The following is a 13,872-nucleotide window of genomic DNA, read 5'->3' as shown; positions in this document are numbered from 1 at the left end:
ACTCTAGCGAGGTCCCGCCATGGCGGCGGTGGAAGAAATGGCGATTACGCCCTTACCAAGGCTCAAATGGACTGACTGAAAGGTGGAGGTGGTAGAGGAGATCACGGCGAGGCTAGGAACAAGATGGCCGACGCATTTTTGCAGTGGCGAGCGTGCAAGACAACGGTGACGCTCGGTCAGAAATGGAGGAGCGGCTGCGGCTCGGTGCTGCGTGCGGTGGAGGCAAAAGAGAAGCAAATGGAGCAGGCGAGTGCATCGGGCAGGCGCTGGCTTTCATCTGGAGCTCGGACGCATGACGTGGAGACGTTGGCCGAGCATGCGCACCATGCGGTGATCAGCTCCTACGCCGGTCGGCCACGGCGAGCCCTGTCCATTTTCTGAAATTTTTGATTTAGCGTTCAATGATGACGACTGACAACGCGAATTTGACGTGTCAACATGGCTAAACCATTAATCCATTGCAAAAACTGTGTACATGAAAAATGTAGGCCTACCATCCATCTACAACTTCTTTTCAAGGACCATCATGTAATTCGCCATGGATCAGAAGTTACATCAAGCCAAATGTGGCTCAATCAAACTGAAAATGCAGTTAAGACTTAGAAATATTTTTCAGTGTTGAATCCACCATCAATAATGACTTGTGGGCCATGTTTGAGGCTGTTCCACACATTTTCATTAGTTGATCATAAAACAACTTTTGTTCCTTGATAAATTAGCTACAACTTGGGTAAAGAGTGCACAGCCATGCAAGATCTCTAAGTTGGACTTTTGAATTAGTCAAACAGTGTCACTCTAAGGTTCATTTCAAGTCAAACCTCTCCAAAAGGGCAATTTGGTCATTTTGATCTACATGAACAATGTCCCAACAATTTCCCTAAGTGTAGTTAAGGTGTATTAGACCATAATCAACCACTTTACACAAGTGCTATACCAATTTCAAATGATCACATGTGATGAAGCAACAAAACAAGCAATTCACTCAAATATTGCAATTCCATGTTTCACATGTTTCATTACTTTGGTTGCAATTTTAACTTGCCACATTCCTACCATGTTGCCATGTTTCAAGGTATGAGAAACTCATGTTGCATTCACATGTTGCACTACTAACATTCATAAGCAATCAAGTATGAAACAATCAGAATTTGCGAATGTTGCATATGTATGTTTCAGTGACAATGGCATGATGACATGGATGATGCATATGTTTATGAAATGATATGCACTTTTGTAGAAGCCAAACACCTAGGGTGTTACAACCAGGGGAAAACATCTTGGCTCAGGTATCATAGCCCATTGGTCCTTTCTTCTGAAGGAGATCTCGCGGTGAGACCAAGGAGGGAGCCGCGGATCGGTGATGAGGTTGTCGATGTTGGCCACATTCAAGCAGGCGCGAGTGAGCAACTTGCATTCTTGTTTGGTCTTGATGGACACTTTGCCTCCAATGATGGTGTGGACGTGATCGGTTGGCTTGACGTACTTGTGACGGGGATCTACGTCTTCATCATTGTTGTCTTCGTTGCGCTGTTCCCCTGTGTCGTTAGGCTTGTCGGACGTATCCGGAGCCTGTTGACGCATGTAGATAGACTTGAGAATGTAGCAATTCTCCATGGTATGGTTTGACTTGGGGTGGAGCTGGCAGGGTCCTTTCAATGCTTTGGCATAGTCTTCTTCATAGTTGCGACATTCGCCACCTTTCTTAATGGTATTGACCTCGCCGTCTTCTTCCCGAGCATGCTTGCCCCTATAATCGTCACGGCGATTACACCACTGATTACGCTGGTCGTGGTGATCACGGGGGTCGTTGCGCTAGTTGCGGCGATCAATATTGTCGTTCTGACCACTGTTGCTGTGGTAGTCGTCGCAGTGTGGGGGTGGTCGGAGCATGGAATGCTTGTTGCTTCTTCGATGATTATCTTTTTAGCATCGTCGACATCCGCATATTTCTTGGCAGTGGCCAGGAGTGCTATGACTGATTCAGGTCTCTTGTGAAGGAGCTTGTCCCATAGGGCATCGTGGAAGCAGAGACCAATGATGAAAGCCTTGATTGCCTCATTATCGGAGATTAACGGGACCTTGATACGCATCTCTGAGAAATGCCGGACATACTCGCATAGTGGCTCATCTTTTCGGTCTTGAATCCACTATAGATCATATTTGTTGCCGGGTTGCTCACAAATAGCAATGAAGTTGTCGATGAAAGCTTGCTTGAGCTCTTGCCAAGAATCAAAGTAGTTTGCCGGCAAGCTAACCAACCATTGGTGACTTGCATGGCCGATAGTGACTGGGAAGTAGTTAGACATGACGTGCTCATCAGCCATGGCTGATCTGCATGCAGTTTTGTAGAGCATGACCCATAATTCGGGGTTCTCCTTGCCGTCGTACTTCTAAAGTTTTTCGAGCTTGAAGTTCTTGGGCCATATGACTTGGCGAAGGTGTGGAGTAAACTGCTTCGACCCCGGAGGGCCGTGGGCAGTATCATATTCCATATGGCGATAGCTTTCGTGGGATGCATGATCGTTGGCTCTTTGGTTGATGCGATCGCGCAAATCACGTTCTCCGAGGTAATGGCGGAGATCATTATTGCCATCATGGTGATCTCGGTTGCCACCCTGATTAACCCTGTGACCGTGGTTATCGTGGCGATTATCACGGTTGTCCCGACGGTTGTCGTCCTGGAAGTGTGGTGGTTGTCATCCCGACGGCATTTGTCGTCCCGACCACCATCATGGCCACCATTTCCACCTTGACGGTTGTCTGATGGGTCGTTGTTGCGTGAGCCACGTTGGTTGGGTGGCTGTGAGCGACTTGAGTACTAGCTGCTGTAGCTTGATTCGACTGAGATGGATGGAGCCCAGGCTTGATTTACAATCTCTGTGGTCTGGGCCATAGCAGCCGTTAGGTAAGCTTGTATATCATCACGAACTGCCTGTGTTTCCGGGGTGTTGGGTAGTCGTTGCATTGTCGCCATAGCAACAACTACGTTGGCTCTTGGAGTCCTAAAGACCTGCTTGTCCCCCACCCTATCAAAGGCATTGTTAAGGTCGCATGGCTAGACCCTTATGCGTCGGGCCTCCTCTTTTGCCTCGGCTTCAATTTGTCGGCGATTAAACCGGTCAATATTGCGTGCTTCGCGTGCTAGCCTTTCTTGTTCTGTTTCGCCGACTACCGGTGGTTCGTCATTACAGACAACATTGATCAAGTCTCCTCGCCTTGGCAGGAAGGATGAGAATCGTGGGAATCCTAGGGCGTGGTCTAGGATATCCAGATAATATTCAACGCCTTCGTCGTCACGATGCTGGAGCTCGGTGTGAACGGAGGCATTAGATGTGATGCTAGATGAGGAGCTTGAGCCACCCTCTTGAACTGTGTGGACTGATCCTTCTTTATAATCCTTAATTCGGACCATGTTTTTCGAAGTTGCGCAGACCGTAGGGCTGGACCTGGTGGTTCTCCATCGAGGCTAGGGGCTGGCCGGCAATGAACAGAGCACCCTTTAGGAGTAGATGTGACCACGAGATCCGTACCGAGTTGTGCAGGATGACTGGCCCGAGTTGGTCGGGTAGATCTGTTGTTGGTCGTAGTTACCTGCTCATTAGGTTGACTTTGAATCGAACTTACCAGAGCCAGGGTTTCGGCAAGTTTGGTGCCGACCCAATCGATGGAGTTAAGCAAGTTGGTGTTGTCGATCTGCCTCCTTTTGTAGCGAGGAAGCGGACGACGGGTTGTCGACATGGCTAAAGACGACGCTGGCGTGGTCAGAGCCAGATCCATCATGGTCAGAGCCAGATCCACCGTGGTCGGAACTAGATCCACTGTGGTCGGAGCCGTAGCCGATGTAGGTGAAGCAGTGGTCGGTGCAGATTGAACCCGCACCTCCTTCGGGGTCATGGCGATGAAGTCGTCGAAGCCAGTGGTCGAGGTGATCTAGCCGATGGTGAACGTGAGGCCGTTCGACATAGCCATGGAACCGGGGATGATGACCATCTTGTTCGCCTGGAGAGCAGTATGCATACCCCCTACCTAGCGTGCCACTGTCGACGAAATATGGTCGGCAGTCTACCTAGGGGTATGCCCAAGGTAGTAGATTATCGGTAGATAGATGCGCAAGCTACAAACAAGAGGGTGACGCAAGATAGACACAAGATTTTATCCAGGTTCGGCCGCCGTAAAGGCGTAATACCTAAATCTTGTGTCTGATTGTATTGCTGTATGTCAATGAGAGATGTTTTTTAGAGGGGTCCCCTGCCCGCCCTATATAGTCTGGGGGGCAGGGTTATAGATCTAGAAACTAATCCTAGCCAGTTACAATTGCCATAGGTGGCCGGATAAGGATTCCTATTCTAACTGACCAGGATCTCATTTGACCTCCTAATCTGCCTTGATTCCTTGCGCGGGATTCTGAACAGATTGGCCGGGCAGCGTGTCGTCTTCTAGTGGGCTAGACCTCTTGATCTGGGCCGGCCCAAGCCTAGACGTAAGGGTATAGGGGTTAATACCCCCACAGTCATGATACCCATATGCCCGGGTTAATTACTCCCAAATCACTTCTAAGGTGAGCAGGTAGGGCTCACTATGAAGCCTTTCAAAGGTTCGTCTAACAAGTTAGGGCCATTAGATTCACTTAGCAAGCAGATATAGAGCCCCCCTTCAAAATGGCACAATGACGTGCAACATATACACAAGGGGACAGAGGCCGCACTTACCTGATTTGTTAAGCCATTCTTATGTCAATAAAGGTAACCACTAACAAGCTAGAAAATGTCCTCATACTGAGCTAAAGCTAGAGCCATGTCGCCCTCACACCTATACTGTAAGTCCTGGATGTTCACTTATAGATAAGTCCTTAGGGAGAGGAATCTGAAGCATTCAAAAAGTAGCTAAACACTCCAGCTCCCTATTTCCAAGTTGCTAAAAAGTCATGTTTTAATGTTTATTGCATATATCATTAGTCAAGTTATAAGATCATGGTTTAGTTGAGCACTAGCAAAGCTACCCAATGCATATCTCATAGGAGACAAGGTATAAGTTCAATTCTAGGGAATCCCTATCAAGGTGACACGTGCAATATGAATTAAAATGTATTAAAGTTGATAGGAAATAAGGATGATCCCATGCTATACTTTCCTTGAACAAAGTGTTCCTGCTGATCCTGCTCGTCAAAGTAGTACTCTTGATCACTCACGAATGGCTCACAGTCTATACTCGATAATCACAGCAACATACAAGCATCCAGAAGCAATTATGCATAGCAAACAAAAACTATAGATTAGATCAGTACACCAATCAGCATAAAATCAATATGAAAAGTTTGTAAAACAAGTCTACATCTTGCTACGAACACACAGACGCGAAGATCACGAAAATCGGAGCTAAAACGAAGAAGTTATGAATTAAACAAGATTTCCTTTATTAAAATAATAAATTAAATCTAACCTTTATTTCAGAAGTTGAAAACATACTTAATAGTAGTATGAAAATGTAGATTATGCAATTATGAATCTAACGCAAGATTAGTGGCAAAACTAAAAATAGATGAAAACGTATTTTAGATCTAACCAAAGAAACTACATTTTCTGAAAAAGAAAACGTATTCTAGAAATACGCTTTGGACCGTGAGTTTGAACTTAGAAAATTGCAGGGGCTCTTTTGCAAAATGGCCGGCCAAATTGGTATCGCATGATCTAGACCGTTGGATCAAGATTGAATGGTGTAGATCAGATGGGAGGGCAAGAGAGAGAGCCTACCGGCCGGAGAAGAAACCGTTGCGGCGGCACCATGGCTAGAAGCGAGTGACCTCGTCGGCGTCAATAGGACGCTACCAGGCATCATAGGCCGAATGGGATGCATAGGGAGCAAGAGAAGAAGATGGGGTGAACTCACCTAGGCAGCTTACAACGGTCGACGATGGATGGAAGCGGCTCGAGATGGCGGACGGCGATGGCGGCACTAGGGTTTGCGGCAGTTGCAAGCTCTAGGTGAGATAGGAGCCTGCTCTAGGGTTTGGTAGGAGGCGACATGGTGTGGGCTCAGTATTTATGGGGGCAAAATAGCTTGGAGCGCAAGCCAAGGCAGAGTCGGTGTCAGGGCGGCAGTGGATTCTCATGGTGGCGGAGTCCGAGTAGGAGACAAGCCAGGGTAGAAGAAGGTGACTAATAGGCAGGGCCTGGCTGACAGTGAGACACGGTGGGAGAGAGAAGGCGCGGGTGACGCTGCTGGGCTGACTTGCTCACTGGGCCATGAGGTAAGGAAACTAGACCGCACTATAGAATGAGGGCAGCTGCTGGGCTGCTGTGGGAGGAAAGGCCAAGGGGGCCAAAAGAGAGGGAGGAGGAAGAATTCTTTCTCTTTTTTTTCAATTTCATTTTCAAATCCAAATTCAAATCAAGCTCGAATTCTTTTACAATTTTGATCAAACCCAAGCATCACAAAAATAAATATGCATTAGCATGAATGCACAAACATGTATGTAGATCTTATATTTGATTTTAGTTTTAACGAAATTATTATTTTTCTAAATTTAAATGCTCACAAAAAACATAATTAAATTATTTTCTCCTATTTTAAAACCTCGCAATTTTTTGGGTGTTACAATTCTACCCCCCTTAAAATGAATCTCATTCTCGAGATTCGAACGATGCTTACTCAAAAAGTTGTAGATTTGTTTTCCTCAGATCCTGTTCTCTTTCCCAAGTAGCCTCATCTTCTGTAAACCGATTCCACTGAACCTTACACATCTTTATAATTCGACTCCTCATAACCCTTTCTCCTGTCTCCAAAAACTTTACCAGAAATTCCTAATAGGTGAGATCTTCCTTAACTATATGCTCCTCTAACGGTATCTGCTCCTTCGATACACGCAAACACTTCTTTAATTGAGACACATGAAACACATCATGTACACCTAACAAACTCTCAGACAATTCCAATTGATAAGCCACTTCTCCATGTCTCTATAATTTTGAAAGGCCCAATACACCTTGGTTCTAATTTTCCTTTCATGTTAAACCTTCTCACAATTCTCATTGGTGGCACTTTTAGGTAAACATAATCCCATATTTCAAAAACCAATTCTCTTCTCTGAGTGTCTGCCTAACTCTTCTATCGAGACTGTGCCACTCTCAAGTTATCCCTAATCATCCTTACTTGCTCCTCTATGTCTCTTAAAACATCCGGTCCAAACACTTGAGTTTCTCCCATTTGATTCCAAAACAACAGGGTTCTACACTTTTGTCCATACAAAGCCCCGAAAGGTGCCATATTGAGACTCTTTTGATAACTGTTGTTATATTAGAACTCTGCATAAGGCAAACTCTAGTCCCAACTTGTACCGTACTACAACGCACAAGCTCTCAACATGTCCTCTAAAATCTGATTAGTTCTCTTAGTTTGTTCATCTGTCTGAGGGTGATATGTTGTGCTAAAATTCAACTCTGTTCCCAACGAACTATGTACTTGTTGCCAAAAATAACATGTAAATTGAGTACCTCCATCAGACACAATTTTCTTAGGAACTCCATGTAGACACACTATCTTCTCCATATATAATTGGGCCAACTTCGGTCCTTTATAATGAGTCTTCACCGGTATAAAGTGGGCAACCTTAGTTAACCGATCCACTATCACCCATATTGAATCATAACCTTTCTGAGTGTGTGGTAACCCAACAATAAAATCCATACCAACTTCTTCCCACTTCCATTCTGGTATCTTCATTGGTTGCAATAATCCTACAGGTCTTTGATGTTCCTCTTTAACTCTCTGACATGTATCACATATAGCAACATATTTAGCCACATCCCTCTTAAGTCCATACCACCAATACTTCTCTTTTAGATCCAAATCATCTTGGTACTCTCAGGATGAATAGAGTAAGCAGACTCATGTGCCTCATGAAGAATTGCATCTCATATAGCCTTATTCTTAGGCACACATAGTCTTTTCCCAAACCATAGAGTTCCATTATCATCCATACGAAAACCTAGTGCCTTACCAATCACTATGTTCTCCGCAATTTCCTTTAAACTCTTATCCTGTAATTGACCCTTGTGTATCTCTAGCTCCAATGTATGCTCTATCACCAACTCTACTCCATTAGTGACAACCCAAGTTTAGTTGCTCAAATTCAGCACACAACTCACTTGACATAGATGCCACTTGCACCTCATTAGCATAACTCTTCCTGCTAAGAGCATCGACAACAATGTTTGCCTTTCTAGGATGATAGTGTACTTTTAGATCGTAATCCTTAATCAACTCCAACCATCGATGCTGTCTCAAGTTTAGATCTATCTGAGTGAAAATGTACTTCAAACTCTTGTGATCAGTATAGATATCACTCTTATGTCCGATAAGATAATGCCTCCATATTTTCAAAGCATGAACCACTACTGCTAATTCTAAATTATGAGTAGGATAGTTTAGCTTATGCTTTCTCAACTGTCAGGATGCATAGGCCACTACTCTTCCTTCTTGCATAAGAACGCATCCAAGACCCTGACGAGATGCATCACAATAGATACAAAAGTTCTTGCTCAAATTTGGAAAAACCAATACTAAGGCTGTAGTCAACCTCTTCTTCAATTCTTCAAAATTATCCTGGCACTTCTCAGACCACAAAAAACTTAGCGTTTTTCTCCAACAGAGCTATCATAGGCTTGGCAAGTTTAGAAAACCCTTCTATGAACCTTCTGTAGTATCTAGCCAATCCCAAGAAACTTTGAATCTCTCCCACATCAGTTGGCGGTTTCTAATTCAACACATCTCTCACCTTGCTTGGATCTACTACTATTCCACCATTAGAGACAACATGGCCTAAGAAAGAAACTTCCTTCAACTAGAACTCACACTTGCTTCGCTTAGCATACAACTTGTGTGCCCTAAGCTTCTGCAAGACCAACCTTAGATGTTCAGTGTGCTCTTCTTTCATTTTAGAGAATACCAATATATCATCGATAAATACCACCACAAACTTATCCAAAAACTCCATGAACACCTTATTCATCAAGTACATAAAGTATGCAGGTGCATTGGTCAATCCAAAGGACATAATGGTATACTCATACAAACCATACCTCATAGTAAAGGCTGTCTTGGGTATGTCAGTTGCATGAACCTTCAGTTGATGATAACCAGAATGAAGATCTATCTTAGAGAAAACACAAGCACCTCTCAACTGATCAAACAACTCATCAATTCTAGGTAGTGGGTACTTGTTCTTGATAGTAACCTCATTTAGTGACCGATAATCTACACACATCCTCTAGGTACCATCCTTGTCAACAAATATAACCAGTGCTCCCCAAGGTGATGAACTAGGATGAATGAAACATTTCTCCTATAACTCCTTTATTTGTTTCTTAAGTTCTTCTAGTTCATTAACCCCCATTCTATATGGATGCTTAGCTATAGGTGCAGTTCTAGGTAATAATTCAATAATAAACTAGATATCATGGTCAGGTGGCATACCTAGCAAGTCATCGGGGAACACATCTAGAAACTCATCCACTATGGGGTCATCCTTGTTGACACGATCATCAAGCTAGTTCACTGTGGCTGTCAGCTACTTCTGCACTACAACATTGACACTGATTCTATCCCCATTCGGTGCGGTCACAACAACTATCTTCTCCTGACACTAAATCACTACTTGTTGTTGCATCATCCAATCCATACCCAGAATCACATCAATGCCAAATGTTCTCAACACAATGGGGCTCACTTTGAACTCTACCCCCTTAAAGATAGACTAGTTGGAAGACAGCGATAAGAAGCTTGCATACTACCTCCTGGTGAGTTTACTAATATGGGATCTTTCATGGCACATAAGGGTATGCTATGCGTTCTAACAAATGCTTGTGATATGAAAGAATGTGGAGCTCCAGAATAAAAAAGAACAGTGGCAGGAGTGGAATTGACATCAAACATACCGAGCATGACTTCTGGTTCTACAAGCGCTGTCTCTGTAGATAATGGATTCACCTTTCCTATGTTGGATGCTGGCTTCTGAAAACTATTCTGCCTCTGTGGGGTCAACTGGTTTGGCTTCTCAAGGAAATTATATGACAGGTGACCCTCTTTACCACAATGGAAACACTTGTTGGGAGTGCTAGGGACACTAGCACTACAAGGTTTTACCCCTGATGCAACGGCCTAAAAGCATTGTAATATACCAAAAATGGTTGCGAAAGACAAAATTACAACAAAATTTTTTTGTTGGTAGGCGTTGCCATAGTAACTGTGGGGAAAGGTTTGCCCAATGACTCTCTTTGGTGTTGCAATAGATTTTCTCCTATTGCAATACCAAAAATACCTATTGCCATGAACCCAAAGTGTGGCAATAGGTGCACTAGCAACGATATTTGGTGTAGGTGGAACCGTATATTGCCACAATAAATGTTTGGTTGCTAGAGGTAGCCTCTCTATTGCAATGATCAATACTGGTTGCTATAGGTGGAACCATCTATTGCCACGATAAATATTTGGTTGCTAGAGGTAGCCTCTCTATTGCAACACTAAACATTGTGGTTGCTATAGGTGCATCCGTCTATTGCCACGGTAAATGTTTGGTTGCTAGAGGTTGCCTCTCTATTGCAATGATCAATACTGGTTGCTATTGTAGGACCCTCTATTGCCACGCTAACTATTGTGTTGCTATAGTTTGGAGACTCTATTGCAACACACACACTATTCCATTGGTATGATGTTTTTTCAACACCGTTTGTTTGTTGCTATATCATATATTGCAATGCCAAATTATTTTGTCGATAGTCCATATTGCAACGCTTTGTTTGCTTCAAACAATAATTGCATGCTGAAAGATATATGATGAAAGAAGCATTTAGACATCTATTAATCCAAAATATGCTTTGTTCATACAACTCATTAATGAAACCACATCCAATGTCAAACTTAGTTGATAACACACACACAACAACTAAAACACATAAGGTATCTAACGAACAGTAGCTACTTTGAACAGTTCAAAATGTAATAAGCTATGTGTAGCACTGTAGCAAAGGTTGGCTTGACATTGACCGTCCATCAGTTGTGCGCTCCACTCAAACTCTATCTTGCTCCTAAAACAATCATTAACATTGGTATATTCAACAAACAGAAACTTAGTATTCAGCTAAGTATCATTTCACTTTACAGTAATAGGAACTAGCCAACTAAATCTAATTCAGAAATATTCATAGGTAGTGGAGTAAAAAATCACCTGTGCTTTGCCAGCTTGTTGATTCCTTTTTGATAATGCTCGTTTCTTAGCCACAGCATCCCTCAGTGCTTTAGTAGTAGTAAAACTAACTGTCGTATCCCCTCCTTTGTTTTGGCCAGTTGAGTCTTATTTGCAGCACTATTTCTAGTTGTGCGACCATTACTTGTACCTACCGCTGTTGTAGCTATGAGTTGTGTTTGTGGTGGGATGCTATCTTGGTTTTCCTGCAAATCAATAGATGGAGGGAAAATTATGCCTCATACTAAGGACTATCACATGACAACATTAAACACTCTTCAGTTCTCAAACTACATGCTGATGTGATATTTCTTCACTTTTTGTATTTACATTTTCTTCATCCATGTTTGTTGTAGCAGCAACCTCTGCATTTTGTCCCCCATCTTTGTTAGCCTGCATTTCAATTTTGGTCAGAAAAATCATGGGTGGAGTTTGAAACTACAAAAATGATGCATGGTTTGTATCCAACTATTACCTATTGTATTGATGCTTGTACATGTGTTGCTTGCATCATTGCCATAAACTCTTGCCTAAGAGCTTCTCTATTGGCCTCCCTTGCCTTCATCATTTCTTCCATCTCACGCCTATGTTCTTCCCTTTTAGCCTCTTGAGATTCTAATCTCTCTTGTAGCTTTGAAAATGCTTCGGCTAGTGCCGATTCCTGACGCACTTGGTACTGGTAATCCTCAGATAGTAGTTGCCTTCTAGTTGGGTATTTTGCCAAGTATCCATTAGCATAGATCTTGGTTGATTTGCAGTTTCTTGTTTCCTGGTAGGCTAACTGGAAAATCTGATTTTGCTCCACGTCTGAGATGATGAGTGCTTCTCCATTTGTTTCCCTCTCCGAAATTTTGCTGCATGCATTATCCTAACAAAGGAGGACAGTTGAAGTAGTTAATTGAAAATGATTTTGTAGGGGTTCACTTTGCATTAGTTAATAAGGTTTGTACAAACTGTTATATACTCACATGACATCCCTAGATTCTTGGCTTGTCCATTGCCCATTCTAACTGTGCGTGATCATAAAAAGCTCCAAATCATTTGGCTCATCACCAGTTATTGGGTCCCTCTAATTAGGCAAGAATGTAACAAATTTGCAATATTTCAAAAGGTAAGGAAGCATGGTCATGTGCTTCTAAAGTTATTACCTTCTCAAAGCCACACTAAGAAAAAGTCTTTGATCCTACCCGATGGTGTACCTTTACATTCTGCCGATTCCAAGAATTCTTACAACTAATCCTCTACACAAGGAGTTGATTATAAAAAATATTGCAATGTACCAAAACATAGCCTTTCTTTCATCAAGTGCAAATGGCAAGAATAAAGTAAAGGTCATCAAACCTAAAAATTTGTCTTGCCAAAATACAAAACCAGATAGTGCCATTCAATAATGTCCAACTCTTCTGGCTTATGTCTCATTCTCTCCTCATAGGTGGTGTACGCCCTGTATGTAGCACTAAATGTTGCTCGCCATCCTTTGTAACGCTCATTAGTGATGGTCCATATCTTTTTCCTATTTTCTTCGTTATTCTCAATGTCCCACTTATGCTGTTCAACATATAAAACATAAATTCTAGGTGACTTCTTAAATAATTTTGTAACAAAACTATGTATGCTAGCAAAAATGAATCATAAACTTACCATCATATTAGATACTATTGAATTTTTGATATCTTGGTGGATATCCTTCCATGTTCTCACCCCAATGAGTGGTGCTTTTTTCCTTGTGTACACTACATATCATTAGTAAATGTGCATGCGTTCTCACCTATAGCTCCACGTCTAGAGAATTGGACTTTAAGCTTCTGACTGCCCTACTTGGATCTCTTGTGTCTGGCTACCAATCCTTTCATAGTACCTCGTGCCTTCCTCTTTTGGGAGTCTTGTCCATCGAAACATTATACAGTGCAAGAGATTAAACAAAATCATTTACATAGGGAAAACTGAACTAAACATCAAAATAAAATTAGAATAAGCATCACTTACTAGCTCCCTGTGTTTTCTCACGCTGAGCATGTGATGGCTGGTTCAGAGGTGGTGTTGGATTGCTATCTTGACTTGAATTTAGTAAATCTATCTAATTTGTAGGGTTGTCATATGCACCTGCAGACAATAGGTCACAAGTGTAAACTATAAATGTATTACGAAGGACTAATAATAAGTTGGTTGACATTTTGGGAAAAGAAGGTATATATTACTAATTTGATCTAGTTGTCCTTGCACCCTTAACCATTCTTTGTAAGTCTTGACTGTGTCATCCCTGTATATATCTTCAAAATCTGCGAAAGCCATGCTGCTATTAGTGATTTGGCCATTGCAATATAATATAATATAACAATTCATAATAGGGCAGCAACATAACTTACCCATGCCTTGGCCCTATCTATGTATATTATTAAGCCACACCTTGTAATCATCAAGTGACTCATCTACGGAATGTTCACTATTTGATGCCACAGTTCTTGGCAATTTAATGGGTGTTATGTCCATAGTTCACTCTATTATGTGATCCTTGACAATACTAATCTGACCTCCCTCTCCTCTGTGTTACTTGATATCATTACATTTGCATCGACATCATATTTGATCTCGTTTAGTGTTGCTACAGAGTTACCACTTCTCCTCTTATAGTA

At 42.4% G+C, this 13,872-nt stretch overlaps 1 pseudogene; it reads right to left on the bottom strand.

Moving 5' to 3' along the window:
- Positions 1-11,524: 11,524 nt before the first annotated feature.
- Positions 11,525-13,531, bottom strand: LOC136465576 (uncharacterized; annotated as a pseudogene).
- Positions 13,532-13,872: the final 341 nt, after the last annotated feature.

This window comes from Miscanthus floridulus, chromosome 7 (assembly GCF_019320115.1).
Source record: "Miscanthus floridulus cultivar M001 chromosome 7, ASM1932011v1, whole genome shotgun sequence".
NCBI lineage: Eukaryota > Viridiplantae > Streptophyta > Magnoliopsida > Poales > Poaceae > Miscanthus > Miscanthus floridulus.
Note: the sequence above shows the minus strand (reverse complement) of the source record. Positions and strands in the feature narration are given on the sequence as shown.